The 17,267-nt window shown below is 39.9% G+C and overlaps 1 long non-coding RNA gene across 3 annotated transcripts in view; it reads right to left on the minus strand.

Annotated features, from left to right (window-relative positions):
* Positions 1 to 17,267, minus strand: part of LOC142070559 (uncharacterized) — a 265,748-nt gene that overhangs the window by 175,493 nt on the left and 72,988 nt on the right. For all 3 annotated transcript variants that reach the window (XR_012666418.1, XR_012666419.1, XR_012666417.1), the window contains exon 2: positions 7,428 to 7,491. This is a non-coding gene — a long non-coding RNA (uncharacterized LOC142070559). The remainder of the gene's footprint in view (positions 1 to 7,427; positions 7,492 to 17,267) is intronic.

Raw genomic sequence — 17,267 nt, forward strand, 5'->3', positions numbered from 1 at the left:
GTTACAGTATGGGGACCCAACTTCATGGCCCAGATGTGATGACAGTGTGCGGAAAGTCTCATTAAACCCGAATAAGTTCATGAATTTCCCTTCCCTAAGGATGGAAATAAAAGAAAATTCTCTGCTCAGCATTACAAGAGGAAACTCATTAATGGGGAAGAAATTCATTGAAATTGGTTACAATATTCAGTGTTGAAGGACTCTGTTTTGCTTTTGCTGCAAGTTGTTTAGAAATCAAGGAATTGGTACATCACTTACTGAAAATGGTTCAAAGGATTGGAAAAACATATCTTCAATTCTCTCTTCACTTGAAAGTAGTAAGAACATTTGGAATGTTTTCAAGATTGGAAAGAACTTGAATTACGATTGAATAAAGGAAAAACTATCAAAGAAAATTTACGTGTGATCAAGGAAAAAGAAAAATATTGGCAACAAATATTAGAGCATCTGATTTCCACAGCCGCAGAAGAAATGAAAAATTATACACGCCAGGTAATGGAAGGCTTTTAAAATTTGTTGAACACCTACCTTTGTTTGATCCAGTCATGAAGGAGCATCTATGTAAAATAACAGATCATGAAACACAGGTTCATTACTTAGAAAAAAATATAACAGAATGAACGGATTCAAATCCTAGCAAATGCCATTAAAAAGAAAATTGTTGAAGCTGCCCATTCTGGAAAATACTTTTCAATAATACTGAACCATACACCAGATGTGAGTCATGTTGACAAATGATGATGATCATTGGTTTTGTGGATATGGAAAAGTCTGCAGATGAAGATAAAGTTAAAGTGCTCATAAAGGAACATTTTTGGGGTTTCGTACCACTGAAGGAGACGACTGGAGCATTTATGACTGAAACTATTCTACAAGAGCTTGAAATGATGTCATTATCTGTTGAAAACATACGTGGCCAAGGCTATGATAATGGGAGTAATATGAAGGGTAAAGACAATGGTGTGCAAAGGAGAATGATGGAAATCAATTCTAAGGCCTTTTTCATTCCTTGCAGTGCGTGTTCTCTGAATTTGGTTGTCAATGATGCTGCTAGATGCTGTTTGGAGGCAAGCAGTTTGTTTGACCTGATGCAACGTGTTTGTGTGTTTTTTTCAGGCTCAACACGCCGTTGGGAGATTGACTCGCCAAGTGAATTCTCTAACTGTGAAACCACTTAGTCAGACAAGATGGTAGAGTCGCATTGATACTTTGAAGCCTCTTCGCTATGAACTTGGAAACATTTATGATGCCCTAATTGAAATTTTCTGATGATACTATCTTTATTGGATCATCTGGAAATACAACACATTCAGATGCAGAAGCTCCTGCAAATGGTCTTTCCAAATTCAAATTTGTGACTTCACTCATTTTGTGGTATATCATCCTTTTTGAGATTAACCTCACTAGCTTCAGGAAAAGAACTTGAACTTACGTTCTGCTATTCAAAAACTGCAGAAAACTACAAATATTCTGGAGGAATTCAGAAGTGATGAAGGGTTCGAAAGAATACTGGTAGATTCTCTTGAGCTTGCTGAAGAAATAGACTTTCCGACAGATTTTGAACCAGAGTCAATTTGCATTCCGCAAAAGAAGTTACTCACCTTGTGCAGTAACAATGGTTCTTTGAGATGTGTGTCCCTGTGGGTACTCCACTCTAGGTGTTGGTGCGCCCCTGCGCCGGAGATCAGAGATTTCTCGCAGCAGTACTCAGTCGGGGGAAGGGCGTGCATAGGAGTCATCTCGTGCAGCCGTTGGCACCTCCTGTAGCATATGCTCCCCCGACCGTCCCTCCGTTCCTTGTCTACCGCAGAGCTGTGTGAACTCCGAAGTAGTGGAGCACCCACAGGGGGACACATCTTGAAGAACCATCGTTACTGCACGGGATGAGTAACAACTTCTTCTTCTTCTTCTTCTTCGAGTGGTGTCCTTGTGGGTTGAGGACGTTTATGCTCAGAGAGTGGTGTCCTTGTGGGTTGAGGACGTTTATGCTCAGAGAGGTCCTCCATGAGCTCCTGTATTTTACATCAAGTGGGGAGGTGTTGCAATCTCTTGGAGGACAGGATTAGAATTCAACATGATCTTGAAGAACTGGGGAATTAGTCTGAAATCCACAAGATGACATTTAATAAAGACAAGTGCAAAGTACTACACTTGGGAAGGAAAAAATCAAATGCACAGATACAAAATGGGGAATAGCTGGCTAGTTGGTGGCACTACTGAAAAGAATGTGGGAGCTACAGGGGATCACAAATTGAATACAAGTCAACAGTGTGAGGCAGTTGTGAAAAAGGCTAATAACATTCTGGGCTTTTATTAAGAGTAGTTTCATATGTAAGACATTGGTATTTTTCCTGTTGCACTCAGCAACGGTGAGGCCTCACCTGGAGTACCTTGTACAATTCTGTATGCCACACTTTAGGAAAGATGTGAATAAACTGGAGAGAGTCCAGAGGTGAGCAAAGAAAACGACTGAAGATTTAGAAAACCTGACCGATAAGGAACGGTTAAAAAAAACTAAGTGTGTTTATCCTGGAGAGAAGAATGAGGCGAGACCTGATGATAGCCTTCAAAATACACTAAGAGCTGTTATAAAGAGGATGATCAATTGTTCCCCATGTCCATGGAAGGTAGGATAAGACATAATGGGCTTAATCTGTAGGGAGATTTTGGTTAGATATTAGGAAAAACCTTGTAAATATAAAGGGTAGTTAAAGCTGGAATAGCCTTCCAAGGGAGGTTGTGGAATCCCTATCATTGGAGGTTTTTAAGAAGAGGTTAGAAAAACACATGTCAGAAATGGTCTAGATTTACTTAGTCTTACCTCAGTGCAGGGGGCTGGACTTGATGAATACTCTAGATCCCTTCCAGACCTAAATTTCTATTATTCTATTATTTTCATTTGCCTTGCTTACAGAGGGGCACTTAACTGAGCCAGGATTTTACCTAAATATGAGCACCGAATAAATGTGTTCCAATTTTTTAAAAAGATGTTTGCAGAATTGAGGGTTTTAAACATATTCAAGAGAAAAAACATTTGCTAGGGAGGTAAACTATGGAGTATAAGTGGAGCCACTAGGCTCCAAAGGAAAGCTACCAAAGGAAAGGAGATAGAAGAAAGACTTGTAAAACATGTGGTTTTACAACCAACAAAACAACTTACTTTAAAGGGAATCAGAGTAGCAGCCATGTTAGTCGGTATTCACAAAAAGAAAAGGAATACAGACTAACACGGCTGCTACTCTGAAAACTGTCATTATGCAAGGCACTGAATTTAGCCGTATGGAGTGGAAATCTATCAACTTCATGAAAAAACTTGTACAGATACAGACAGACATCATCTTCCTTTCCAAATGCAAACAGATGGACATCATACCGAAAGGACTGAAGGTAAAAAATCCATTACAATCTACATACCACACAGACTATGCTGACAGCTTGTGCCACACGCTCTCAAAGGAACTGCGGAACCACCTGACCAACATCCTCTACAGCAAACAGGGAAAGATTAAAAATGAGCGCTCAAAACTGGATACTCTCATAAAAAAAAACAACCTTCCACACAAACTTCCTCGTGGCTGGACTTTACAAAAACTAGACAAGCCATTTACAACACACACTTTGCTTCTCTACAAAAGAAAAAGGACACTAAACTTTCTAAACTACTACATGCCACAAGGGGCCACAACAGTGGTTCCCTTAACCCACCCAGCAATATTGTTAATCTATCCAACTATACTCTTAGCCCAGCAGAAGAATCTGTCCTATCTTGGGGTCTCTCCTTCTGCCCCTCCACCCCCATGAACATGATACAGTTCTGTGGTGACCTAGAATCTTATTTTCGACATCTCCGACTCAAGGAATATTTCCAACACACCTCTGAACAACATACTAAGACCTTCCTACCAACACTACAAAAAAAGAAGGATTCTGGGTGGACTCCTCCTGAAGGTTGAAACAACAGACTGGACTTCTACATAAAGTGCTTCCACCGACGTGCAAGGGCAGAAATTGTGGAAAAGCAGCATCACTTGCCCCATAACCTCAGCTGCGCAAAACACAATGCCATCCACACCCTCAGAAACAACTCTGACATCATAATCAAAAAGACTGACAAAGGAGGTGCTGTCGTCATCATGAATAGGTCAGAATATGAACAAGAGGCTGCTAGGCAGCTCTCCAACACCACTTTCTACAAGGCATTACCCTCTGATCCCACTGAGGGTTACCAAAAGAAACTACACCATTTGCTCAAGAAACTCCCTGAAAAAGCACAAGAACAAATCCGCACAGATACACCCCTGGAACCCTGACCAGGGGTATTCTACCTGCTACCCAAGATCCATAAACCTGGAAATCCTGGACTCCCCATCATCTCAGGCATTGGCACCCTGACAGCACGATTGTCTGGCTATGTAGACTCCCTACTCAGGCCCTATGCTACCAGCACTCCCAGCTATCTTGGAGACACCACTGACTTCCTGAGAAAACGACAATCCATCGGTGATCTTCCTGAAATCACCATCCTGACCACTATGGATGTAAAAGCCCTCTACACCAACATTCCACACAAAGATGGACTACAAGCAGTCAGGAACAGTATCCCCGATAATGTCACGGCAAACCTGGTGGCTGAACTTTGTGACTTTGTCCTCACCATAACTATTTCACATTTGGGGACAATGTATACCTTCAAATCAGTGGCACTGCTATGGGTACCTGCATGGCCCCACAGTATGCCAACATTTTTATGGCTGACTTAGAACAACGCTTCCTCAGCTCTCATCCCCTAATGCCCCTACTCTACTTGCACTACATTGAGGACATCTTCATCATCTGGACCCATGGAAAAGAAGCCCTTGAGGAATTCCACCATGATTTCAACAATTTCCATCCCACCATCAACCTCAGCCTGGACCAGTCCACACAAGAGATCCACCTCCTAGACACTACGGTGCTAATAAGCGATGGTCACATAACCACCACCCTATACCGGAAACCTACTGACCGCTATTCCTAGCTACATGCCTCCAGTTTTCATCCAGACCACACCACACGATCCATTGTCTATGGCCAAGTTCTACGATACAACCACATTTGCTCCCACCCCTCAGACAGAGACAAATGCCTACAAGATCTCTTTCAAGAATTCTTACAACTACAGTACCTACCTGCTGAAGTGAAGAAACAGACTGACAGAGCCAGAAGAGTACCCAGAAGTCACCTACTACAGGACAGGCCCAACAAAGAAAATAACAGAACGCCACTAGCCATCACCTTCAGCCCCCAACTGAAACCTCTCCAACGCATCATCAATGATCTACAACCTATCCTGAAGGACGACACTTCACTCTCACAAATCTTGGGAGACAGGCCAGTCCTTGCTTACAGACAGCCCCCCAATCTGAAGCAAATACTCACCAGCAACCACACACCACACAACAGAACCGCTAACCCAGGAACCTATCCTTGCAACAAAGCCCGTTGCCAACTGTGTCCACATATCTATTTAGGGGGCACCATCATAGGGCCTAATCACATCAGCCACACTATCAGAGGCTCGTTCACCTGCACATCTACCAATGTGATATATGCCCCTCTGTGTGCCAGCAATGCCCCTCTGCCAAGTACATTGGTCAAACTGGACAGTCTCTGTGTAAAAGAATAAATGGACACAAATCAGATGTCAAGAATTATAACATTCAAAAACCAGTTGGAGAACACTTCAATCTCTCTGGTCACTCGATTTCAGACCTAAAAGTTGCAATTCTTCAACAAAAAAACTTCAAAAACAGACTTCAACGAGAGACTGCTGAATTGGAAGTAATTTACAAACTGGATACAATTAACTTAGGCTTGAATATAAACTGGGAGTGGATGGGTCATTACACAAAGTAAAACTATTGTCCTTTGTTTATTTCCCCCACACTCACACACACACCCCACTGTTCTTGTGAACTGCTGGAAATGGCCCACCTTGATTATCAGTACAAAAGGGTTTTTTCCCCCGCTCTCCTGCTGGTAATAGCTCACCTGAAGTGATCACTCTTGTTACAGTGTGTATGGTAACACCCATTGTTTCATGTTCTCTATGTATATAAATCTCCCCACTGTACTTCCCACTGAATGCATCCGATGAAGTGAGCTGTAGCTCACAAAAGCTTATGCTCAAATAAATTTGTTAGTCTCTAAGGTGCCACATGTACTCCTTTTCTTTTAAAGGGCATGTTTGAACCACAATGTCTTTTAAATTACAACTTACACTTAAAACTTAAACTTACAAAACCCATGTGCACTGACTTTTGGGAAGGCAAAAGAGTTAAAGAATGTTTTTTCATTAACACTCCCCCAGAGCACTATAGCTCATTCAGAGACAGACATTCCAATAGTATGGTTCTGGGTGCAGTTGAAAGAGCATAGATTTGGCAGATGTTCAGATACAGAACAGAACAAAACTAGCCAGCAGAGACTGTCTTGCTGTCCTGACACTAGTACAACCTGTTAAAAATATTAATGTTTCCTTCAATGTAAATGAATTCAAATATTGTTTTCCTGAATAATAAAATATTTGAAACACACTTCATGGCTTCAAGCATGAGATACCATGCAGTACTTACACCCTAACAGAAGGCATTAACCACAGGGGTGGAAGATAAATTACACCTACAAACCTTTCTTCTTTTATTCTGCTTTTCTGAAAGACAACCATAAAAAGTCATATAACATGCGATGGGGAAAGAGCAAGCAAAGGACTAAGCAATTAAATTCCACTGAAAACAAATACATCTATAATATGAATGAAAGATGCATTGAAATATTTGACACTTGTTTTCCTGCAAGAAGACTTAGCTTTTCACAAGAATCTTTTTTTTTAAAGAAAGAACAAGACAATGATGACACTCCACAAAAAGAAAAGTGTAAGTGCCAATCAAAAGCTCCATACAAAAGGCAACAAGGTGTGTCCAAACTATTAATGATACTAAGGGATTCCCCACTCCCGCCCACCCCGGCATTTCATTTTTGAAAGAAGTAAATAAACTAAAAATCACCAAATCATTTTAAAGGGCAGTTTCACTCTAAAACATCAAACTCCACAATATCATTTTTACAGTCACAATTTATGGTCTCTCAGTAACTTCTAAATCAAATTTTCCACAAGTCACAAAAAATGTTTTGTTTTCCCAGAAGTGCCAGCACTAAAAACAATCTGGACTCCAAAAATCAAGTAGTGTCCCTTTTCTTTTCTCGTACCACCTCTGGTAACAAAGAATGTTCTGGCAAAACTCAGGTATGTAACGTGTGTACAAACCCCAATCATCGGGAGAGAGCCCCAGAGCAGCAGGACTGTCTACAGGAACTTTGTCAGCTGGAAAAGACAAAAGCACTTGTGTTTTCCCACTGTCTTCTTTTCTGTGTCCCTGAGTACCCACCTGGGAACCTCTGCTTTCCTTAGACAAGTTCCTTAGCAATCGGATTATATTCTGAGATTTCTTTCTGAAATAGAAAGAGTTAGAGACTTTAAGAAAGAAAAAAAGCAAGTAAGCAGCAAGCACAGGTCATTTGACAGGCTATACTAAGTAAGCTCGTCCAAATCCCAAATTAAATTCCAAAGCACATAGCTCTCAAAATTAGATTATAATCAAATAAATTTTGGTCCTGAGCACAACATCATGGCATTTCCAGTAAGCTAACTTATCTTTCTTCTTCCTCGTCTTTTGCTAGAGAGAGATCAAAAAGGCTTCTCTCTAGTCCTTTATTTTGAAGGTGTCATGATTCAAAAACCCCTTATCCAATTTACTTGAAGTTTGGGAGAAAAATGGTGTCCTAACTCCACACCTAACCAATATGACTGATTTAAGAGAGGGAGCAAAGCAGTTTATAATGGAAACTCAGCTGCAACTTTAACATTGGAATAAATGCTGTTACTCTGTACTACCACACAATCTATACTTGCAGAAGAATTTACTGGCAATAGCAACAATTAGGTCTCCTAGGGAGCAAAAACAAGGTAAAATGGTATGATGCATGTTAAGAAAATGAAAAGGAACCTGTAACAAGAAAGAGACTTTAGGAGAAATGCTTAACTGAATGACATTAAACTAGTATCAATTTATAGAATACTCCCCCACCACAGATCAGGATGAAATTAGCTCTTGTCACTGTGAGAGTGAAATCAAACCCCCATTCTTTCCCACTGGCCTTCCTGCAACTACATAAGACTCCTGCATGGTCCAGGAATCATTTCTCTATAGAAAAAATATTTATGGTGCTGAATGAAGGAGAGGTAGAGACCATGGATTTTCAGACAAACTTGTTTTGTTAGCACCTAGATACTGCAGTAATAGGTGAGCCATAAACATGGCTGTTCAAGTCACAGCTTTCTCACAATGTTCCTTCATGACACTTAGGGGTACATAAACTCTCCCTTATGAAAGTTAAGATCAGATCATCATCTCCTTGGAAAACATAAAGGAAACAACCAGTGGCGGATTAATGATTTTGCCACCCCTGGCCCCTTATGAACTTGTTTTAGTCTTTGTACAAATTCGTTTGAACCCACCGGTAGCTGTTTCCTGCTGCAAGCCTGGGAGGGAGGGGGTAGAAGCGGAGCAGCAGTGCACTCGGGGGAGGAGGCAGCAGTGGAGCGGAGGTGAGCTGGGGCGGGGAGCGGTTCCTCTGCCCCCCAGCCCGGGTTACTTGCTGCGGCCCTCCCCGCGCCCCCAACTCACCTCTGCTCCACCTCCTCCCCTGAGCGCACTGCCGCTCTGCTTCTCCTCCCTCCCAGCACTTTCGTGTGGCAAGCCTGGGAGGGATGAGGAAGGAGGGGAAACGCGGAGCGCCCGCAGGAGGAGGCAGGCCGCGGATTTTGGGGGCCGGAGTTGGGACCAGGGGGAAGGGCACGAGCACCCACCAGCGCTGGGTAAAGTCAGCGCCTATGGCTATTATAAATTTGCCACCCCTGCAAATTTGCCACCTTAGGCCTAGGCCTTGTTGGCCTAGGCGATAATACACCACTGGAAACAACCCTGGCAGAAAAAGGAAGGGTTAATATACTGATAATAGCTACCAAGTTCTCAGACTTATTTTCAGAGATGCTGAGGCCCTCCAGATATCATTGAAGTCAATGGGAGTTGTGGGTGCTAAGCACATCTGATAAGGTGTGGTGTACAGAGTTTTAAAAATTGTTTTGACTTGGTTACTGTACCTTGAAGGTCTGGAACATTCTGTGCTGGAGTTCAAAAGACTTGTTGGGTGGACAGGGTTGGAACGTGAATTGGGTTGGAAACCTGAACCCAGAAGTAAAGTGGTATCGAATGCAGCCTGTAAATAAGGACCCCATGCTAACTTGGTTTACATTTATTTTATTTTAGCTCCTCCTTATTTCCATAAAATTACCCACTCTAGTTCTTTAAAACGGCATGATTGGCTTATTTAGGTCTTGCAATATAAGTAATTAGTAGAGCTGTCGATTAATCGCAGTTAACTCGTGATTAACTCAAAAAATTAATTAGGATTAATTGCAGTTTTAATCACACTGTTAAACAATAGAATACCAATTGAAATTTAAATATTTGGATGTTTTCCTATATTTTCAAATATATTGATTTCAATTACAATGCAGAATACAAAGTGTACACTGCTCACTTTATATTAATTTTATTACCAATATTTGCGCAGTAAACATGATAAAAGAAATAGTATTTTTCAATTCACCTCATACAGGTACTGTAATGCATTTATCATGAAAGTACAACTTACAAATGTAGATTTTTTTTTGTTATTTAACTGCACACAAAAACAAAACAATGTAAAACTTTAGAGCCTATAAGTCCTACTTCTTGTTCAGCCAATTGCTAAGACAAACAAGTTTGTTTACATTTACAGGCGATAATGCTGCCCGCTTCTTATTTACAATGGCACCTGAAAGCAAGAACTGGCATTTGCATGGCATTTTTGTAGCTGGAATTGCAAGGTATTTATGTGCCAGACACACTAAATATTTGTATGCCCCTTCATGCTTTAGCCACCATTCCAGGGGACATGCTTCCATGTTAGTAACGCTTGTTAAAAAAAATAATGCATTAATTAAATTTGTGACTGAACTCCTTGGGGGGAGAACTGTATGTTTCCTGCTCAGTTTTACCTGCATTCTGCCATATATTTCATGTTATAGCGGTCTTGGATGATGAGCTGGCATATTGTTCATTTTAAGAACACTTTCACTGCAGATTTGATAAAATGCAAAAGTGGTACTAATGTAAGATTTCTAAAGATAGCTACAGCACTCAATCCAAGGTTTAAGAATCTGAAGTGCCTTGTAAAATCTGAGAGGGACCAGGTGTGGAGCATGCTTCCAGAAGTCTTAAAAGAGCAACACTGCGATGCGGATACTGCAGATCCTGAACCACCAAAAAAAGAAAATCAACCTTCTGCTAGTGGCATCTGACTCAGATGATGAAAATCAACATGCATCGGTCCGCACTGCTTTTAATTGTTATCAAGCAGAACCCATCATCAGCATGGATGCATCTCCTCTGGAACGGTGGTTGAAACATGAAGGGACATATGAATCTTTAGCACATCTGGCACGTAAATATCTTGCGACACCAGCTACAATAGTGCCATGCAAACAACTGTTCTCACTTTCAGATGACACTGTAAACAAGAAGTGGACAGCATTATCTCCTGCAAATGGAAACAAACCTGTTTGTCTAAGCAATTGGCTGAAGAAGAAGTAGGGCTGAGTGGACTTGTAGGCTCTAAAGTTTTGCATTGTTTTGTTTTTGAGTGCAGGTTTTTTTCTGTACATAATTCTACATTTGTAAGTTCAACTTTCATGATAAAGAGATTGTACTACAGTACTTGTATTAGGTGAATTGAAAAATACAATTTCTTTTATTTTTTTACAGTGCATATATTTGTAATCAAAAATATAAAGTGAGCTCTGTACACTTTGTATTCTGTGTTGTAATTGAAATCAATATATTTGAAAATGTAGCAAACATCCAAAAATATTTAAATAAATGGTATTCTATTATTAACAGCATGATTAATTTTTTTAATTGCTTGACAGCCCTAGTAATTAGTAATTGCTTCAAGGAAGCCATAACAGCCAATGCAAGGGTTGCCTCTATCTGCTTGAGACAGGAAGCAAAGCAGATGTAATTTGCCCATGTAGGTACCACAGTATCATCCAAACTCTGTTTTTTCCTATCATTGCCTCTAGGAGGAGGGATCCAACCTGGTACCTCTGGATTTTAAAGCATGAGCCTCTACTGCCTGAGTTAAAGGACCCATCTCTGCTAGCCAAGGCTCTAGCCAGCTTATCAACCTCTCTGAGTGTCCCAGTCACCATTAGAAGGGAACAGATCACCACACTGAGTTGTTGTAGATTACACATAGCATTATATATAACTTAAGCAAATTATAAAATTTTCACAGAACATCTGTGATTGTTAATTAAAAAAAAGTAAAACTGCAAAGAAAATAAATCTGCAATTATGTTTCAAAACATCACACTGGAACACAAATTGGAAAAAAAATGTAAGACTAACTTTAAATTCCATATTTCTTAGTACCCTTCCCCTCCTTACTGCTCCCTGGAACTCACAAGTTTGGAGTGAACTCATTCTTGCCGTAATTTCTTCACTTTTGTCATTTTGTGATATAAGCTTAGTATTATTTCAGCATAATTGTTGTATTTATGTGTTTTCAGTAACAGTTATGTGGCAAAGTCAAATATCATTTACAGTATATTGAAAAAACAAAAATATTAAAAATCAAAAAAACTAAATTATATCTCCTATCGTCTACTTTCAGAAAGCATCTTTCTTCTTCCTATGCTGTCTTTTATTAAAATCTAATACTAATACCGGGTTAATGTGACAGCTCTGAGTATTCAAACCAGGTTTGGAAGAAAAGAAGGTTTTATTACTTTTGCAAAGAAACATAGATAACTTAAAAGTAAAAGAAGGATGAAAAAAATCTACCAATTCTGAAAATAAATAGAAAAGAATGTATAAGCTAAAAAAATTCCAATATTTCTAGTTAATTAGGCTGTGAAGTTTAAGATAAAAATACTAATTCTCTCTGTGGTATGTTATATAGAGTTCCGTTGCTCCCAGATACCCATCTCTCCCAATATAAATTACCTTTATGCGATTCAAATAAAACACTTGGGTAACATTGAAAATTGTCTGATTTTAAGGATAGCATTATAAAGGTGGTATCATGTATTAATATAGATATATACCACTAATGAGAATTAGAATTTGGATTCGTCAAACCAAAAAATATACATAAAACAACTCAAAAATAGATTTACTCCTGCTGGAATTCTTCAGGCGTGTTATGACTTCAAATGCAACAGTTGCAAAATTCCAGCTGGAGTTCAGCTTCTTAAAAAGCCATTAGACATCAAAGCATAAGTCATTCTTCAGTGAACATTAAATGACAAAGTTTGGATGCCATTAGTGAAGTTGAACGTTAGGGTTTTTGTAAATCATTAAAACAGACGCAACTCAGTGTTCCAGTTATGTCAACATTTTAGAAAGCTTGGAAAATGATGTATTATTACAAACTTGTCCTTGTGGATGGGCCTTAACAATAACACCAAATCCAAAACAGCCCTGCAGTTTTGTTAAGTTTGAATTCTGAACCAAATTCTCATCTGAATTGCTTAGCTTGAGTCTATCTCTAGATAGGATAACACAAAAGAGATCTTCTTACCTTCTTTTTTTTTTTTCCTGTGACTCAGTTACGGTAGTACAGGCCCGCACCTTGTCAAGTAGGTGCAATCAGTTGGAACCAAGGGCTTTTTAGCCCCCTGAATTGCTACCTTCTCCGCATGATGCTGCCCTTCTATTGAGAAGTGGTTCATTTCAGAACACTGCAGCACATTAATTTCCACAGTTGAAGAGAAATGGATCTTACAGAGTCAAATTGATATAATCTGTTTATTTATCAACGCTACATATGCAAGTTCTGTTACTCAAATAGAGACAGACCAAACTTTACACAGGCAGCTCTGGAATCTCCAGCTCAGTCACCAGGCAACTGTCTCCACTGCTGTCCTTCCAGGTCTTCCATCATCCATCCATCTCCTCCTGGCTGGCTGCCATTTCACCCTCCAGTTGAGAGCCAGTATAGCAGTACCAGATGCATCACCAACCCCCACTGCCAAACTGCTACTGCTCAGATTCATTGCAATAGCTACACAGGTTACTATTTAGAGAAACCAACAGATAGATAACCAACACTTCTTCACAAAGGCACTAGACCAGTTTGCAAGCCAAGCAAAGTGAGCTGGTGATAGAGTCCTGTAGAATGCTCAGTATATGATGCATTTGAGGAACTTCTTCTATAGAAGAGGTTGTGAAAGAAATAAGCAGTGACTCTGGGCTTGTTCATTTAAAAGAAAATTATAACTTTTGGAAAAGAAAGAAAAACCACAAAAGACAAAAGAAAATATTCTTCCATAGCTGCACATTTCTGCCTGATCTCTACTGAACCAGGAATCAAACTAATTAATATAGACTGAGGAAAAGCAATGCAGCCTGAGGGCATGAAACATTCTGAACAATCAGATGGGAGGAAGAAGTGGTAGCCTGATACCTCTACCGTGTATTCCTGAGGCACATAAAAAGATAAATCTTTGTTTTGCTCTCCACTCTTAGCCCTTGTTCATTTCTCTCACTCAGCTTTCTTCTGAGCTCCTCATTAAGTTCTTTTGGATTGTTCTACTTTGTTAATAGTTCCTATTGTTTATTCACTTGCTGCTGCTATTCTCCATCACCTAGTAGCGATGATATTGTCACTAGCATCCATGTAGGGTGATCACCATAGACCATGGAGCCTGGCAAAATAATCAAGAGAAAGGAGCATATGAATTATAAATCAGAGGGAGGATGTCACTCACAACCAGAAGGTGACCATGAACATCATGAATACACAGAAGGGTGGGATGGGTGCAGAATATAATCATAGTTAGGATGAGGCTGGATAAACTCAAGTATCTGATTTTACATAGGGTCCTACAGAACATATAACTGCTCTGGGGAGAAACTACAATATCCACCAATGTAGGTTAATAGCTTATGAATCACAGAACAGACTCAATCCAGTTCATTCTTTTCTTCTTAAAGACCTACTATCATGAGTCTTTCTGTCCTTGAAGGAGCTCATGATATTATCGATACTGGCAATATACTGTATATGGTAGAGAAAGACCCATGTATTTGAATTACTTCCACCAGAAATGCTGGAAATCTTTCAAAGTAAAACGCTTTGATATGACTCTCTCATGTCAGTAGCCTGCGATACAAAGTGTCTTAAAAAAAAACAGATTAGATTTGTCTAACTGCTTTCTAAACAGATTCAATCCTTAAAATGGAATGAAATTTATTTTTCTTTCTACATTTTAAATAATTTAGTTTTTAAATAATTAAGTGGTTTATTTTAATAAGTTTCTTCTGAACTAAACAGGAAAACAACAAAACTGAAAAGTGAACAGAATTTATTAGGAATATGATCGCTTGAGTAGGTTGCAGTAATTTAAAAAATCCATTATACATAATTAAGCAACTTGATTAATATAACTGCAGATTTCCTCAAAGTGTTTTAGTTTAACATATATAGCATATGTAAATAATTACATAGTAAATGGTGGGGGAATTTCAAACTCTGATCGTAGTATGTATATTACCAAAGCCATTCTAGAATGTTCTTAAAATTAGAATTTGGTTTCTCATCTTCATGAATAATTAGCTTTGCACACATACACATATACTCTCAGCCCGTTTGCTCCATCTATACAGCTGGATATTAGGATTTTTTTTTTAAACAGTCAGCTAATGTACAGTAGTTGAATGAGATAGATGAAGATACCCAAGAGGAAATGTGTCATTAAACAAAGTAGAGAATAATTTTTTAGAAACTCCAGAATATTTTGTTCTGGGCTCATTTTACAATGAGAAAAGTAAAACTCTCTTACAGCTGCCCAAGGTGGGAAGTTGTGTAAGCAGAGCCACTGAGCCCTTTCACACACTCGCAGCTGTTCAGCAAGGTCAAAGTAACACGCATGCTGAGGGTAGCATCTGTGTGCCAGACCTTCTCAGGTGCATTTATGCACCAAAGATTATACTATCTGCTCAGCCTCTCCCTAGTCCTTGCTACTGGGCTTGGACAGGAGCCACCAACTGGATTGAAATCTTAAGCATTAGGCCATATCTAACCCAATGCAGTGTTACTCAAATAGTTGATGGAACATTCACCCAGTTTAACAAACATCAAGTTTAACTTTGCATGTGCAGGAGTTAGGTAATGAAGCTGTTTAAAAGACTGTCTAAAAATGTTATGATTGCCTATCTTGCAGAAAGGAGACAATTTGCAGCCAAGTAGTTGGTACATTTTCCTAGTGTATTATGTTTCTCAACACATATTACTGTGGGTGGAGATTATCCTCCCTTTTCTTCAACAGAAAAATGACTTGCCTCCGAGAGTAAACAGAATCTGTCATTCTGAGGGCTGATAAATGCTAACCACCTCTGGAGGTGTTCTTTACTAACATCTTAAAAATAGGGAAATAGCATATCATGGGATCCAGGGAACAAAGAAAGGTTGTGGGTGGGTGGGCAGAAGGGTGAGAAATACCACAATTTAAACATGGATATATTTAGTGTCTAGTTCACACTGGCAATGACAAATAAAATACTCTTTAAAAATACAGTCCACTGTTTAATTAACTAATGATGTTTATATTACATAGCATTTTGCCAGTGAAAGAGGACAGAAAAATGTGCTTTACTAATAAACAAGTTATTTGTTCAGTGACGAGCACAAAACGAACATCGATGGTGGTGGTGAAACTAAATGAACATGATAGTTCCTTTCTAGCCTTAAACCTGTCAATCTATAAAGACAGTTTAGGGAAACCTATATATTTGTATCAAGAAAGTGGTATTAATTTTCCCTTTCTCCACCCGAAGGATTCCTGGGAAGCACTTCAAATATTAGCTCCCTTTATACTGTGTTTTGTTCAGGAAGACCAGAATCTAGGAATAGAAGCCATATTGGAATAGAAGATTCATGAGAAATGCCATTGAATACAGGGTCGTGAGTTCTCCACAACACAGGCTTTAACAACACACTAAAAAGGACATTTAGCTAGAAGAGTACAAATCTGAAACCAGTAAAGCATAACTAAAAAGAAGCTAGAGAAACCCACATATAACAAATCTGAAACAAGAATTTCTCGGTCAAGGAAGGCAGTTCTATTTTTCTAATCGTTGCTGCATTCTTCAACTCTTGAAATGCTTATCAAATAATGTCACATCAGGTGCAAGAGAAGTGGGATGCAAGTCCTATTCCTTGGCTCAAACAGCCTGAAGAAAAACAGAAGTAGGACTCCTTATATTTACAGTACCTCATGATGAACCACATCCAGTTCTTAAGCAGCTCCCTCAACTTCCTCACTGCCCAAAGTCCTTTTTAAGTCCTGATCCTACATGATATTCTTGCTTCAAATGACACTTGCTACTTTCAACCCTGTAGTTAGTGTGGAGAATTTCTAAAAGTCTGTAATAAGTTCCATGTTTGCTTTAAATGTCATTCATGTTTGCTGCCTAACTGGCTGGCATGAAGGCCAATGAGAAGGAGAAATAGAGCATTCAAATAGAAGTGGAATGAGACTCAGAATATAAAGGACTATTCTCTTTTATTAATACAGAATGAACTCCAGTGTACTACAGCCACATCCAAAATCCCTAATTTTTAAGAGGTCTCACCAAAAGACCTAGGTATCCCCATAAGTAAGGTTATGTTTTACTCATGGGTATTTTTAGTAAAAGTCATGGACAGGTCAAGGGCAGTAAACAAAAATTCACGGCCCACGACTTTTACTATATATCCCTAACTAAAATTTGGGCGGGGGGGTGCGAGTGCTCTCGAAGAGGTAGCGACCCGGGACCCCCGCTGATGCTGGGGGAGGAGGGAAATGGTGGGGCTCACAGGCTCCCTACCCAGCTCTGCCACATGTCCCTGCAGCTCCTAGGCAGCGGAGGGGCTAGGGGGCTCTGTACACTGCTCCTGCCACAAGCGCAGGCTGCACAGCTCCCGCTGGCCGGGAACTGCAGCCAATGGGAGCTGCGGGGGCAGGGCCTGCAGGTGCAGGCAGCACATATAGTGCCCTGGCCCCTCTGCCTAGGAGCTGCAGAGCCATGCCAGTGGGAGCCAAGGAGCCTTCCACCCTGAGGTAATCACCCCTCTTCATC

Source organism: Caretta caretta, chromosome 1 (genome assembly GCF_965140235.1).
Source record: "Caretta caretta isolate rCarCar2 chromosome 1, rCarCar1.hap1, whole genome shotgun sequence".
Lineage (NCBI taxonomy): Eukaryota > Metazoa > Chordata > Testudines > Cheloniidae > Caretta > Caretta caretta.